Source organism: Montipora foliosa, chromosome 11 (genome assembly GCF_036669935.1).
Source record: "Montipora foliosa isolate CH-2021 chromosome 11, ASM3666993v2, whole genome shotgun sequence".
Lineage (NCBI taxonomy): Eukaryota > Metazoa > Cnidaria > Anthozoa > Scleractinia > Acroporidae > Montipora > Montipora foliosa.
In genome coordinates this window covers 53306866-53317193 of record NC_090879.1, presented here as the reverse complement: position 1 = coordinate 53317193, position 10328 = coordinate 53306866, and the positions used below count along the sequence as shown (strand labels likewise).

At 37.6% G+C, this 10328-nt stretch overlaps 1 long non-coding RNA gene across 1 annotated transcript in view; it reads left to right on the top strand.

The window, feature by feature from the left end:
- The first annotated feature begins 321 nt into the window (after nt 1–321).
- Nucleotides 322–10328, top strand: part of LOC137977690 (uncharacterized) — a 28085-nt gene continuing 18078 nt past the window's right edge. Inside the window, exons 1-3 of the long non-coding RNA XR_011117863.1 lie at nt 322–368; nt 3437–3527; nt 4569–4683. This is a non-coding gene — a long non-coding RNA (uncharacterized lncRNA). The remainder of the gene's footprint in view (nt 369–3436; nt 3528–4568; nt 4684–10328) is intronic.

The following is a 10328-nucleotide window of genomic DNA, read 5'->3' as shown; positions in this document are numbered from 1 at the left end:
TTTGTGTCTGTTTTCCTCTTTGTGACCGAAATGAATGAATAATTCATTAAATGCTATATTAAATTATTAATTTGCTATTTAATTAATTAGTTAATTATTGAGCTAATGCCTCTGAAGAAACTTCCTAAATTAAATACTCAAGGTCAAAGAAAACTTAAGTTTTTTAAAAAATAATGAATTTGAACGTGGAGTCCGCTAAGACCAAACCACTAAATATGATAATAAATAAATAACACAATTGCTATTGGTGTGACAGCTCCTAAATACGTGAAATTTTTACCCTTTTCTCTCCAGGGGAGATCTTGTGCACCATAGTCGTACCGAATTTCTGTGTTTGGTCCAATGTCATTGGTTGCAAAGAGGCAGAGGTATGTATGATTGTCTATGGTAATTTTCTTTATGGCAGAATTTGCTTTTGGTCTTGGGCTGTCATTTACCAGCCGACCGAGCCCAGTAGAATAGGTGGCATCAACACTAGTGAAGAAAATAGTAAAAGTATTGATAGTGATTTTTTATAAATTGATGGCAAAATTTATATCAGTTATACACATTAAGAGATGCATGTATGCATCTAAGAGTAGTTTTTGTGAGATTATTATTAATGTTAATTAACATTATTAAATCTCAATAATGACTATATCATAAAGATGCAAGTATATACAAGGCCATATAAAGGCATAATCAGGAGCAAAAGTGGTTTGAATTTTTTTGCTTTTCCATACATTTTCTGACCTTTGAAAAATGTAAAATTGCAGTTGTGGTGATAGTTAATATACATGTATATTCCACCAAGTCTACTATTTTTTAAGGGTGTGTATAAATGGTCAAAGAGTAAAGACCAAATAGGGTTATAAGTATAAAAATGTGGAACCCCCCCTTTTTTTTCTTTAAGTCTCCACACTATTGACAGTATTTGGTGTGGGGGAAGAACGGTATGGAGAACAGAGTAACAAGCCAACCTGTGTAACTCTTTTAACATTGAAGATATTATATTTTGCTGAGAGAATCTTTTGTTGCTCCAACTGTTAAACATTATTATTTAAACTATAATCCATACCAACAAGTTTTTCCACCGTCTTTGTAAAAATACAAAAAATTTCCAACTTCATCTGGATAGGCTTGCTCCCTAAGTTCGCCCTCTTTTCCAGTTATGATCTCACCCTTATAACAAAGGAGGAAATCACCCTTTTTGAAGGCCGTTGTTGTGAAGACTCCTTTTCCTGTAATGAATAAAGTGCATTCTGATTTAGACTAGTGAAATTTTTGGATGTAGCCAATGAATGATGTTTCATCCAAGATGATGGATTGATCACTCCCTGGTGACATTTAACGGCCTTGTTTCACACTAATCTAGTCTGTTCATTGTTTAAAACACTGTTAAAGGTTTGGACAAAGTGTTGTTTGGTTTAAATAAAGTTGTTTTCAAAATACATGTACTTTTGCAACCATCCTATTACTGCAACATTCCTTACAATGTACGTACCGTAAACACCCGCAGATACATGTACATGTAAGCCTGTTATTTTTGCACATTGAAAACAGTTTCAAGTAGTTGACAATTTTGGATTGTAATGTTTAATCCGGTGCAATTAATGTGCTATGTTAAACCAATTAACACTAGTGATTTTGGTGGAGTTAACTAAAATTGATTGATTTCCATGGCTGCTGCTTTAGAAAATTGTCAGGGTCCTTTGGCTTTAATTAACCAGTGACCTCCAAACCGGCCGAAACCGGCCAGACTTAGTATTTTACTCTGTCTAACGCCAGGCGATTTTACTAGTCAATGAGGAACCCCTGGGAGTTAATGGGTTAATAGTTAACTCACTGACAAACTATGTCCCCTTTGTTGAAAAGTTTGGAGTCTAAGCTACCTGTAGGTTGAGAGCCTGCTGAATTAACTTCAGGACATGATACAAAACGATAATGTTCTAGAAGGAAGTCTATAAACAGGGCTTCTGATATTATGCAATGTGATTTCTCATAATAAACCTAAAATCTCAACAAATTATTGCTTAATTCATGGAAAATTGCAGAATTTGTGCGAAATAGCACAATTTACAGAAGAAAAGAGCCAAATATGGCTATTTGTTAAGGTCTGTGATAATTTAACTGTTGGGGGCCTGGTGCTGGTTTTCAATAGTAAGCAAGTGCTCATTGGCAACAATCCATTAATTTTCTCTAAACAAACCATGTCTGGCGTTGAAAGTGCGGGATAGTCACTCGCTAGACCTCTTCATAATGGGGGCCAAGAGTAGGATGTTTCCTCCTTCATCAAGTGCAATTTTGAAACATTTACAAACATTTCTGATGGCTGAAAGGGGATTTACACACATGCGTTCGTTGCATGGAAATTAATTACATCAGACATGAAACAAAAAATGTTTTCAGTGCAATCTGCCTTAATAGGGAAAAAATAATGATTTTAAGGAGAATGAAACTGGAAAATTTGTGTTTATATAAGTGAATATGCTACCTTGTCATGCAAGCAACATCAAACGTCTTGTGGCTTCCATATTTGAAGTAGCACGAATGAGGCATACATGTAATTATAGTTATGTAGGGTGTGACTTGAGATAATTTTTTGTGAACTGTCAAATTCACTTTCTGCAGGGATGTTTTTTTAAACATCCAACTGACCTTACTAAGTCTTACAAGTCTGTACCAATATTAGTAAAATCATTACAATAATTTAATAAATAAATGTGAATTGAAAATAGAAGGCTTGTCATCCATCGATACAATGTACATGTATGTACAGCGCATGTAAGCACCATTTGTTATTTCCAAAAATACATGTAGGCTTAACTACATGCTGAATATTTTGATGGTAACAAAAATAAGGTCTCTTATGTATATGAATTACTGAAACTTACCAATTGTGTCATTGATAAATATGGCATGTAGACCAGGTTGATCTGTGTCTGCTAAAATCCATTTCTTAGCCTTTTCAGTTTCTGATTCTCTCTTGGCCCTCTTAAATTAATGCATTACAAAAATATTAAATTTGATTCAGCAGCTGTGGTGATAGAAACTATTGCAAAGATAACACTTGTATAACTTTATTTGCTTTTTTTTGTTTGACATACATGTACAGGAATTACTGTTAATTTTTGGTGTGAGTGGGCAAGCATGGATGCAGTGGTGAGAGCATCCATGAATGTGGCCCAGGTTTGATTCTAAGACTCTTATAGGCTTTCGTGCAATGTATCTCCTTTTCTTCTTTCCTTATACATGACTTTCCAGATTCCCACAGTTGATATGTGTTTCATGTTAAGAGATTGATTTCCTTTTGTCGGTATTAGATGGAATGATGTTGCCTAAGCATTATTATCTGTGGAAAAACAGCATCTTTAAGTACTTGCAAAACATGTCAATAATTTGACAAGACAGAGAAAATGCAAAGTTTAACAATTTTTTTTTCTGTTTAATCTTTTAGTTACTAATACCTGTGGGAAAGGTTGTTTTGTTGTCTCCATATGAATGATTCTCTTTTCTGTGACTTGTATCTTGGAAACAGAACTCTACATGTAGGTCCTTTAAATAATTATTATATTGTTATTAGCAGCAATATTTAAGGGGTCATGTCACCTATTTCAGGGTCACTTTTCAATAGCGAAAAATACCTGTATCCCTACTATTATATAGGAATCATGATGGCTGTGGATGGCTAAGATCGAAACATTCAAGGATGATTTGGTTTGTATTTGAGAAAACAATGCTGACCTAATCATTGTTTGCCCTTTCACAGAGAGATCACGTAACATTGTGTTCTTGGTTTAAGAATAATTTCATGGTTGGAAAAAAGTACCTTGTCAAATTAACGTTTTAGTAGTTTTGACAAAAATGCAACAAAATATCTGTGGCAGAGCCCCTTTAAATACTTTAAATACCAACTTTATTCATTTAATACAATGAAAAGGGAGAAATACCAGAGGTTATCCCAATACGAGGTTATCTACCTGGATGTTATTTATCTGGAGTCGATTTTTATGAGGGAGGAAAACCGGATTACCTGGAGAAAAACCCTTGGAGTCAGATGGAGATTGACTGAAACTCAGCCCACATTTGACCTCGAGGCCAAGGTTGAACCTTAGGTCGCAGTGGTGATAACCACTAAGCCACCCTGACTCCCCTCTAAGTCACCCTGACTCCCCTTTCATATAGTGATTGTGATGGTGATGGTGATAATGATGACGATGCTGACATGCTGGTACTTTGAATAAGTTAACAATATATTAATTTTAGGGGCTTTATATTGCAATTTGAATTTTTTTATGATTTACATGGAAGCCCTTCGTTTGTTGTTTGCCTATATGTGATCTTTGGAGTCAGCTTTACTTGGTTGTAAGAGGTTACAACCACTACAGAAAATGTCACAAGAAAAAATGTTTTGTCCAGTTGGATTCTTAACATCTGTATGTATAAGTTACTGCAGACCTCGTGGTGACGGTTGCACATTTTCGGTTTATGCATAATGGTAATGCTTTGCTTGTTAATAACACAAATGCTCGTAAAAAGGAAGATTCATTATTTTTCCTTCATTTCCTTTGCTCTTTCTGTCATTGTAGTAGACATCTCAACATTCGTGAAACCGTCGAATCCACGTGAGTGGAATACAGGAGCGAAATGAATGCCATTTTTAGGAGGACGACAAGTCAAGCCAGTGTAAAATGCGACTTTGAGGTAAAATTAAGGAAAAGTTAGGCTCACTCTGAATGAAATGTGTTTGTTCAACTTAAAATAAAACATAAATTTAGACTTACTTTTCACGAAACGACTTCTCAATCTTTTTTTCTCTGTTATGGTCTGACCTGGCTTTCAGATTCTTTCTGGAAAAAAAGATTAGTGCGTCAAGAGAATGCACTTGTTGTAGGTTCCTTGGGAGTTGTTTTGGGCTGTTTCCGTTATGATGGATTGCATTTTAAAGCTTCTCTGGTACAATAACAAGAGAGAGGCTGCCGTTTAAAGGGGTTTTCTTGAAGCATTTAGACTGTGCAGAGTCGATTGCCCTGGTGTTTTATGCTCACCTTAAAAAGAGAATAGCACGTTGATTTCTTCTTTGTCCAGGAACTTCTCAGTGAAAATTAGTCACCACTGTTATATTATATTTTAGCATTGTTATGTGGTAATATCGTTAAGGGATATTTTTCGGGACGACTTCTGTTCGTGCAGAAAAAAAAGAACCTGCTGCTTGACCTTGACCTCGGTTAAGCTTCTTGACCATGTGGTCCACCTGTCATGTCTCTGAAACCATAGAGACGAACACAAGTAATTGATGGACATACACCCACACCCATATTAGGAATAGATCAACTTCAAATAGGGACTGTTATCTCACGTTCTAAAATTGGGCAGAAAGGCCAGGGGGTGGACAGTCTTGTTTTTCACACTGAACGTTGCTATTCAATCTCAATTAGTAGTCAAATGTAAGTGAATTCCTATATTCCTTGCATTTAGACAATTGTTGACGTCATTTGCTGATTAAGATGGTTGAAATTTTACGGGCCTGTTGAAGATGCGTCTGGCTTAATGTTCTGTTCTTCCATATGTCCTCGGAAACTACAGAAACAAAGGGCAGGGATAGTACGACCGTATGCTTACAATGAACGTTCGAGACTCGTCAAATAGACATTTAATCCCACATTCTTACCAAAACATGACGGCCAGCTGTGCAATTTTACGTATACTCTAGAATTTCATTATTTCCCTCATTACTAGTTGGTGTTAATTTAACCTATCGGAGTGCAATTTGGTCTGTAATCAGCGCGAGTTCGACTGGTAATCACAAGTATGACTTCAGATCCAAATTGCATTGCGCGAAGTCAAATACCACCTTAGTACACCTGTTTTAAAACCGTATCGTGTTTTCCTTCAATATTGTTCTTTAATAATCCACTTCAGTAGATCCGTTTTCTTGGAAACGCTCTTACGATGGGCTAAGAAAATGATGCAAGTAAGATCAAAGATATCGAGCGATTAGTGAATAAATTGCACTGCTTAGTGCCAGTAAGTTTGCAAGGAACATCATGTATTTCAATACGGATGTAATAAATGACAAAACATCATCTGTAAATACCCAAGCTAATTCAGATACATGCTTGCAAGTTTTAGACAAATTTACTCGAGCGATGTATCTGGAGGTCCGGCAGTTTTCACCGTTTGTGCCAGCAGCTTATTGTTGCGCGTGTTTCATTGCCCATGTTGTTAGAAAGTTTACAAGTATGAATGAAACAACGTGCTTACACGGTATTAAAAGAAGCACTGTTGAAATTGTCTTATTGTTGTGACAACATGTCTTTTTCTTGAGAAGTACAATGTAAAACAAGACGTTAAAGCAGTGCACTCTATCCACCCACCCCACTGCCCCCTCCCCCCCCCCCCACGGGGCTTAAACCATTCTTTGAGCACTTAAAAGAAATCATGAAAGCAACAACCAAAACAAAAATAATAAAACAAGAAAAATCCAATGGAGTTAACGAATGCATCTAAATCGCCATTTTATTTTCCCAACTTCGGAAAATAGGTCTCTTCTTGTTTTTTCGAAGGGCTTGCTTTTTGCAACCTGGAAACGAGGTTGTTTCGTTGTTTACGTCATCGTTTTTAAAATCCTCGTGGGGAAAGTCGCCTGTTCGTGCTCCGCAGGTTATTTCTATCCAAAGTTGCCTCTGCAATCGCCGGTCATCATACTTAGAAAACGTCTTCGAAGTGAAAATATGCGTTCATAGAGTGTTCTTCGGTAGAACGGTTCAAGAAGAAATGTGCGGGTGAGACGATTGGTTGGTAAGTGGCACATTCACCTTTTGTACTAGGTATATTATGGGGCTTATGTAAGCTTACTTTAAGGAATCTCGCCCCAAAAAAAAAAAAACTTGCGGTACTTAGCATTGCGTTGCATTGCATTGCTACATGTTGCTTGTTTAGTATAGCGTATTTTCAGTCTTACGAGTGCCGAAATGAATCAAAGAGATCGGAAATTTGTGATGGGTTCGAAATTTTAGCGACCCTCGCTCTCTTCCTTGGTTGGTCTGGTGCAACAGGTTTTGTTTACTCAGTCATAATTAGTCGACAGTTTTCTTGAAACCAGCGGCAGAGCAGGAGGATCTATGGATCAATTTTAACGGTTGCTGGTTATAAATATTGTCATTTCTACATGTACATAATTTATTACAGTGAATTCGAGTTATAAGGAGGTCGAGTTATTAGGAGTTGAGAAGAAAAAACAGGAAATGAGGGAAAATGGTATTTACTGTCTTTGTATTCACTCACTTCAGTTGTGGGGAATTTGAGCATAATTGTGGCATTAGTATTTGAACAGGGCCCAAGGCATAAAAGAATAACCGTGGTTTTGCCCCGTTGAAGTTTGCCCCACAGTTTACCAAAGAAGATCGAGTTCGCCCCATGTTCGTGCATTATATCTTTTAGTTATCAAAAGGTCTTGATAGATCGTCGCTTTTGCTGAGTCACTGTGACCATCCGTGGGTATCTCAATGCGAGCAAAACCTGGGGAGACACGCTCCCCAGGTTTCACTCACTTTGAGAAACCAAGATGGCAGCCTATTCGTAAAAGAAATTGATTTTATCAAACAAGTTGATAAAGGTCTAAGATTGGAAAGCTAAGGAATGGGAATATCAGGTGGTCGATAATATAATTATTGGTCATAGCTTTTATTTGATATGGTGGCTCCTAAAGGAGCCGTTTTGTTTTAGCACCTGTAGAGTGTAATATTGAGGGCTAGGCTCAACCTACAGGATTTTGCTAAACCCCTTTACTTGACTGGGCCATAGAGATGGACAAAATTTAAAACCTGTGGTGCTTCCTAGTTGGGCAACATGTAAAATGTAAGCAATAATGTGCACCTTTTTATCGCGAGGGACAATAATTTGATCAGTTTGTAATGATGGCAGAGATGACTTTTAGTCTTCTCGAAAGCGTTAGACAAAAGCTTTGACACGCGGCTGCCTTTAATATTTGCAGACAAATATGCGCGATTTTTTATCACGGCTCATGTTTTCTCAACTTCAAAACTTGTTTTAGATTCAGTAATCCCTATAGCTTCACTGTAGAATAATTGTGAGTGCTTATGGCAGTCTATCAGAGATGAATGCTCATGTAGGACCAAACCATGACTGTCTTATAACTCTAGTTAAGAGTCATTATTGTGCATGCTTATGAGTGTATCAGGGATGAATGTACATGTATGGTCAGACCTTGTCCCCAAAACAGTCGTCCTTATTACGCTTGTGTAGAATCTTGTGAGTGCTTAATAAGTGTATCAGGGATGAATATATGGCCGAACATTGTCTGCATAATAGTGGTCCTTGTAACGCTAGTGTAGAATCATTTGAGTGAATGTAAATGTAACAGAGGTGATTGTAGGATGAATGTAGTACCAAACCTACAATCTCGGACAAAACTGTTGAGACAGTGACACAAATTCACCTCCATTTTTACACGCCCATATTTACTCTCCTCTTCCCACTCCCCTCCCCCATCAGTCAATGTCGCTGAGTATTGTCCTATGTTCTACAGTATACAGAACCGCTCGAAACTATTAGTGCATTTGCATGCGGTAATACCTTGTTCTGCCGATAGTGTTTACCGCGAAATCATCAAGGTTGGACGAAAACCGCAACCGAGGCAAAGACGAAAGCAACCGAATGCCGAGGGTGACTTAATTGCGGTAATTATGTGCCGCAAGAAAACAATGGTACTTTTGCAAAGCATTGTTTAATATTATCACGCCTAGCTCCCCAAGGTAAAGAATGAATATCCAAACTGTTTTTCGCAGCACCGATGCAACACAACACACTGTCATGAAAGCCTGTTTAATATGTTCATCTCATTTCGCCGTGACAGCTGAGAACAGAGAATGTTGATAACCTTTCATGATGCCTAATTCTTACATCTTTATGTTAAATAATTTGTAAGTTTTTAAAAAACTGTGTGGATAAGGCATAACTTAAGTCGCCGCTAGTGCAGTGCAGTCCGACAGGAGATATATTTAGAATCAAAAGCGCTTCAAAGTTTGTGTCCGGTCCAAATAGAAATGTTTACGGGATAGTTGTTGAAAAGCTCCATCTTTGAACTAAACCTTAATACAACATGTAATGACTCAAAGATTACACCAGCGCAGAACCATAACCGTATACTTGAAGTTTCTTAAGCAATTCCTAACCACTCCTTGTCGCGGGTTAATTACGATCATTTCTGATTCAAAAAATTAAGTGGCAGGTAATTCAGCAGTTGAGCTTGAAATTCGGAAATATTCATTCCTCTGAATTGTTAAGATTAACTTAAATTAATGCTTCAACGACCACACGATAGACCAGTTCAATGAAGCCTCTGCCAATTTGGTCAGTTAAAACGTAAATACAAACTAAGCTGCCTTCTTCTGTCACGAAAGAGAGAGCGATAGCTCATGAAACACATTGTTCGATTCAAACTGCTTAACACAGTTGTAACAAATGGAGATCCACGTTGCCGGAACGGCTGACAATTACTTGTAAAGTTTATCATTTTCTTCCATCTTTCGGTCAATCAGATCAAATTGACTTTCGCGAATCTTGCAAAGCCGGTTGCTCGACAAGCGGCATCACCGTTAAGGCCCGTTCAAACGGTCATGATAGTTGATGATAGTTGATGATAGTTTCAACTATCACGCACGTTTGAACACGAACTATCATTCACTATCATCAACTATCATCAACTATCATGCAGTTTGGACATGTTCAAATTCGACATGATAGTTCATGATAGTTTTTTCCGTTTGACCGAGCGGATGATAGTGCATGATAGTTTTTCGGTCAGCGGGGGTAACCAAGGCGGGCTCAATGCAATATGGCTACCGCAAGTTTGCCATCGTCCTGTGAGGAACAACAAAACAATAATTTGGACGAATATTCGGACGACAGTGACGCTGAAAGCGAGAAAGTGAGAAAAGCTAAAAAAGCTAAAAAACCAGACAACGAGAAGTGGAGTAGTAGTTTGATATGCAACCTAATAGATGAGTACGAGGCACGGCCATGTTTGTTTACAATCGCGCGCGGTAGGAGACTAGGTACCAGTTAGCTACGCCAGCACATTGCGCGATTTCGTCAACTATCATGAACTATCATGGACCGTTTGATCGCAAACATGATAGTCAATGATAGTGAATGATAGTTGAAACTATCATCAACTATCATCAACTATCATGACCGTTTGAACGGGGCTTTAAGACGAGTTTTCCCAAACACGTGTAAATTTCTTGATAGAATTTCTGCTGATCTTTATAACATCTGTATTCAACAGATCTCGAACAACTTTTAGAAATCTTGTCGTTTGCTGG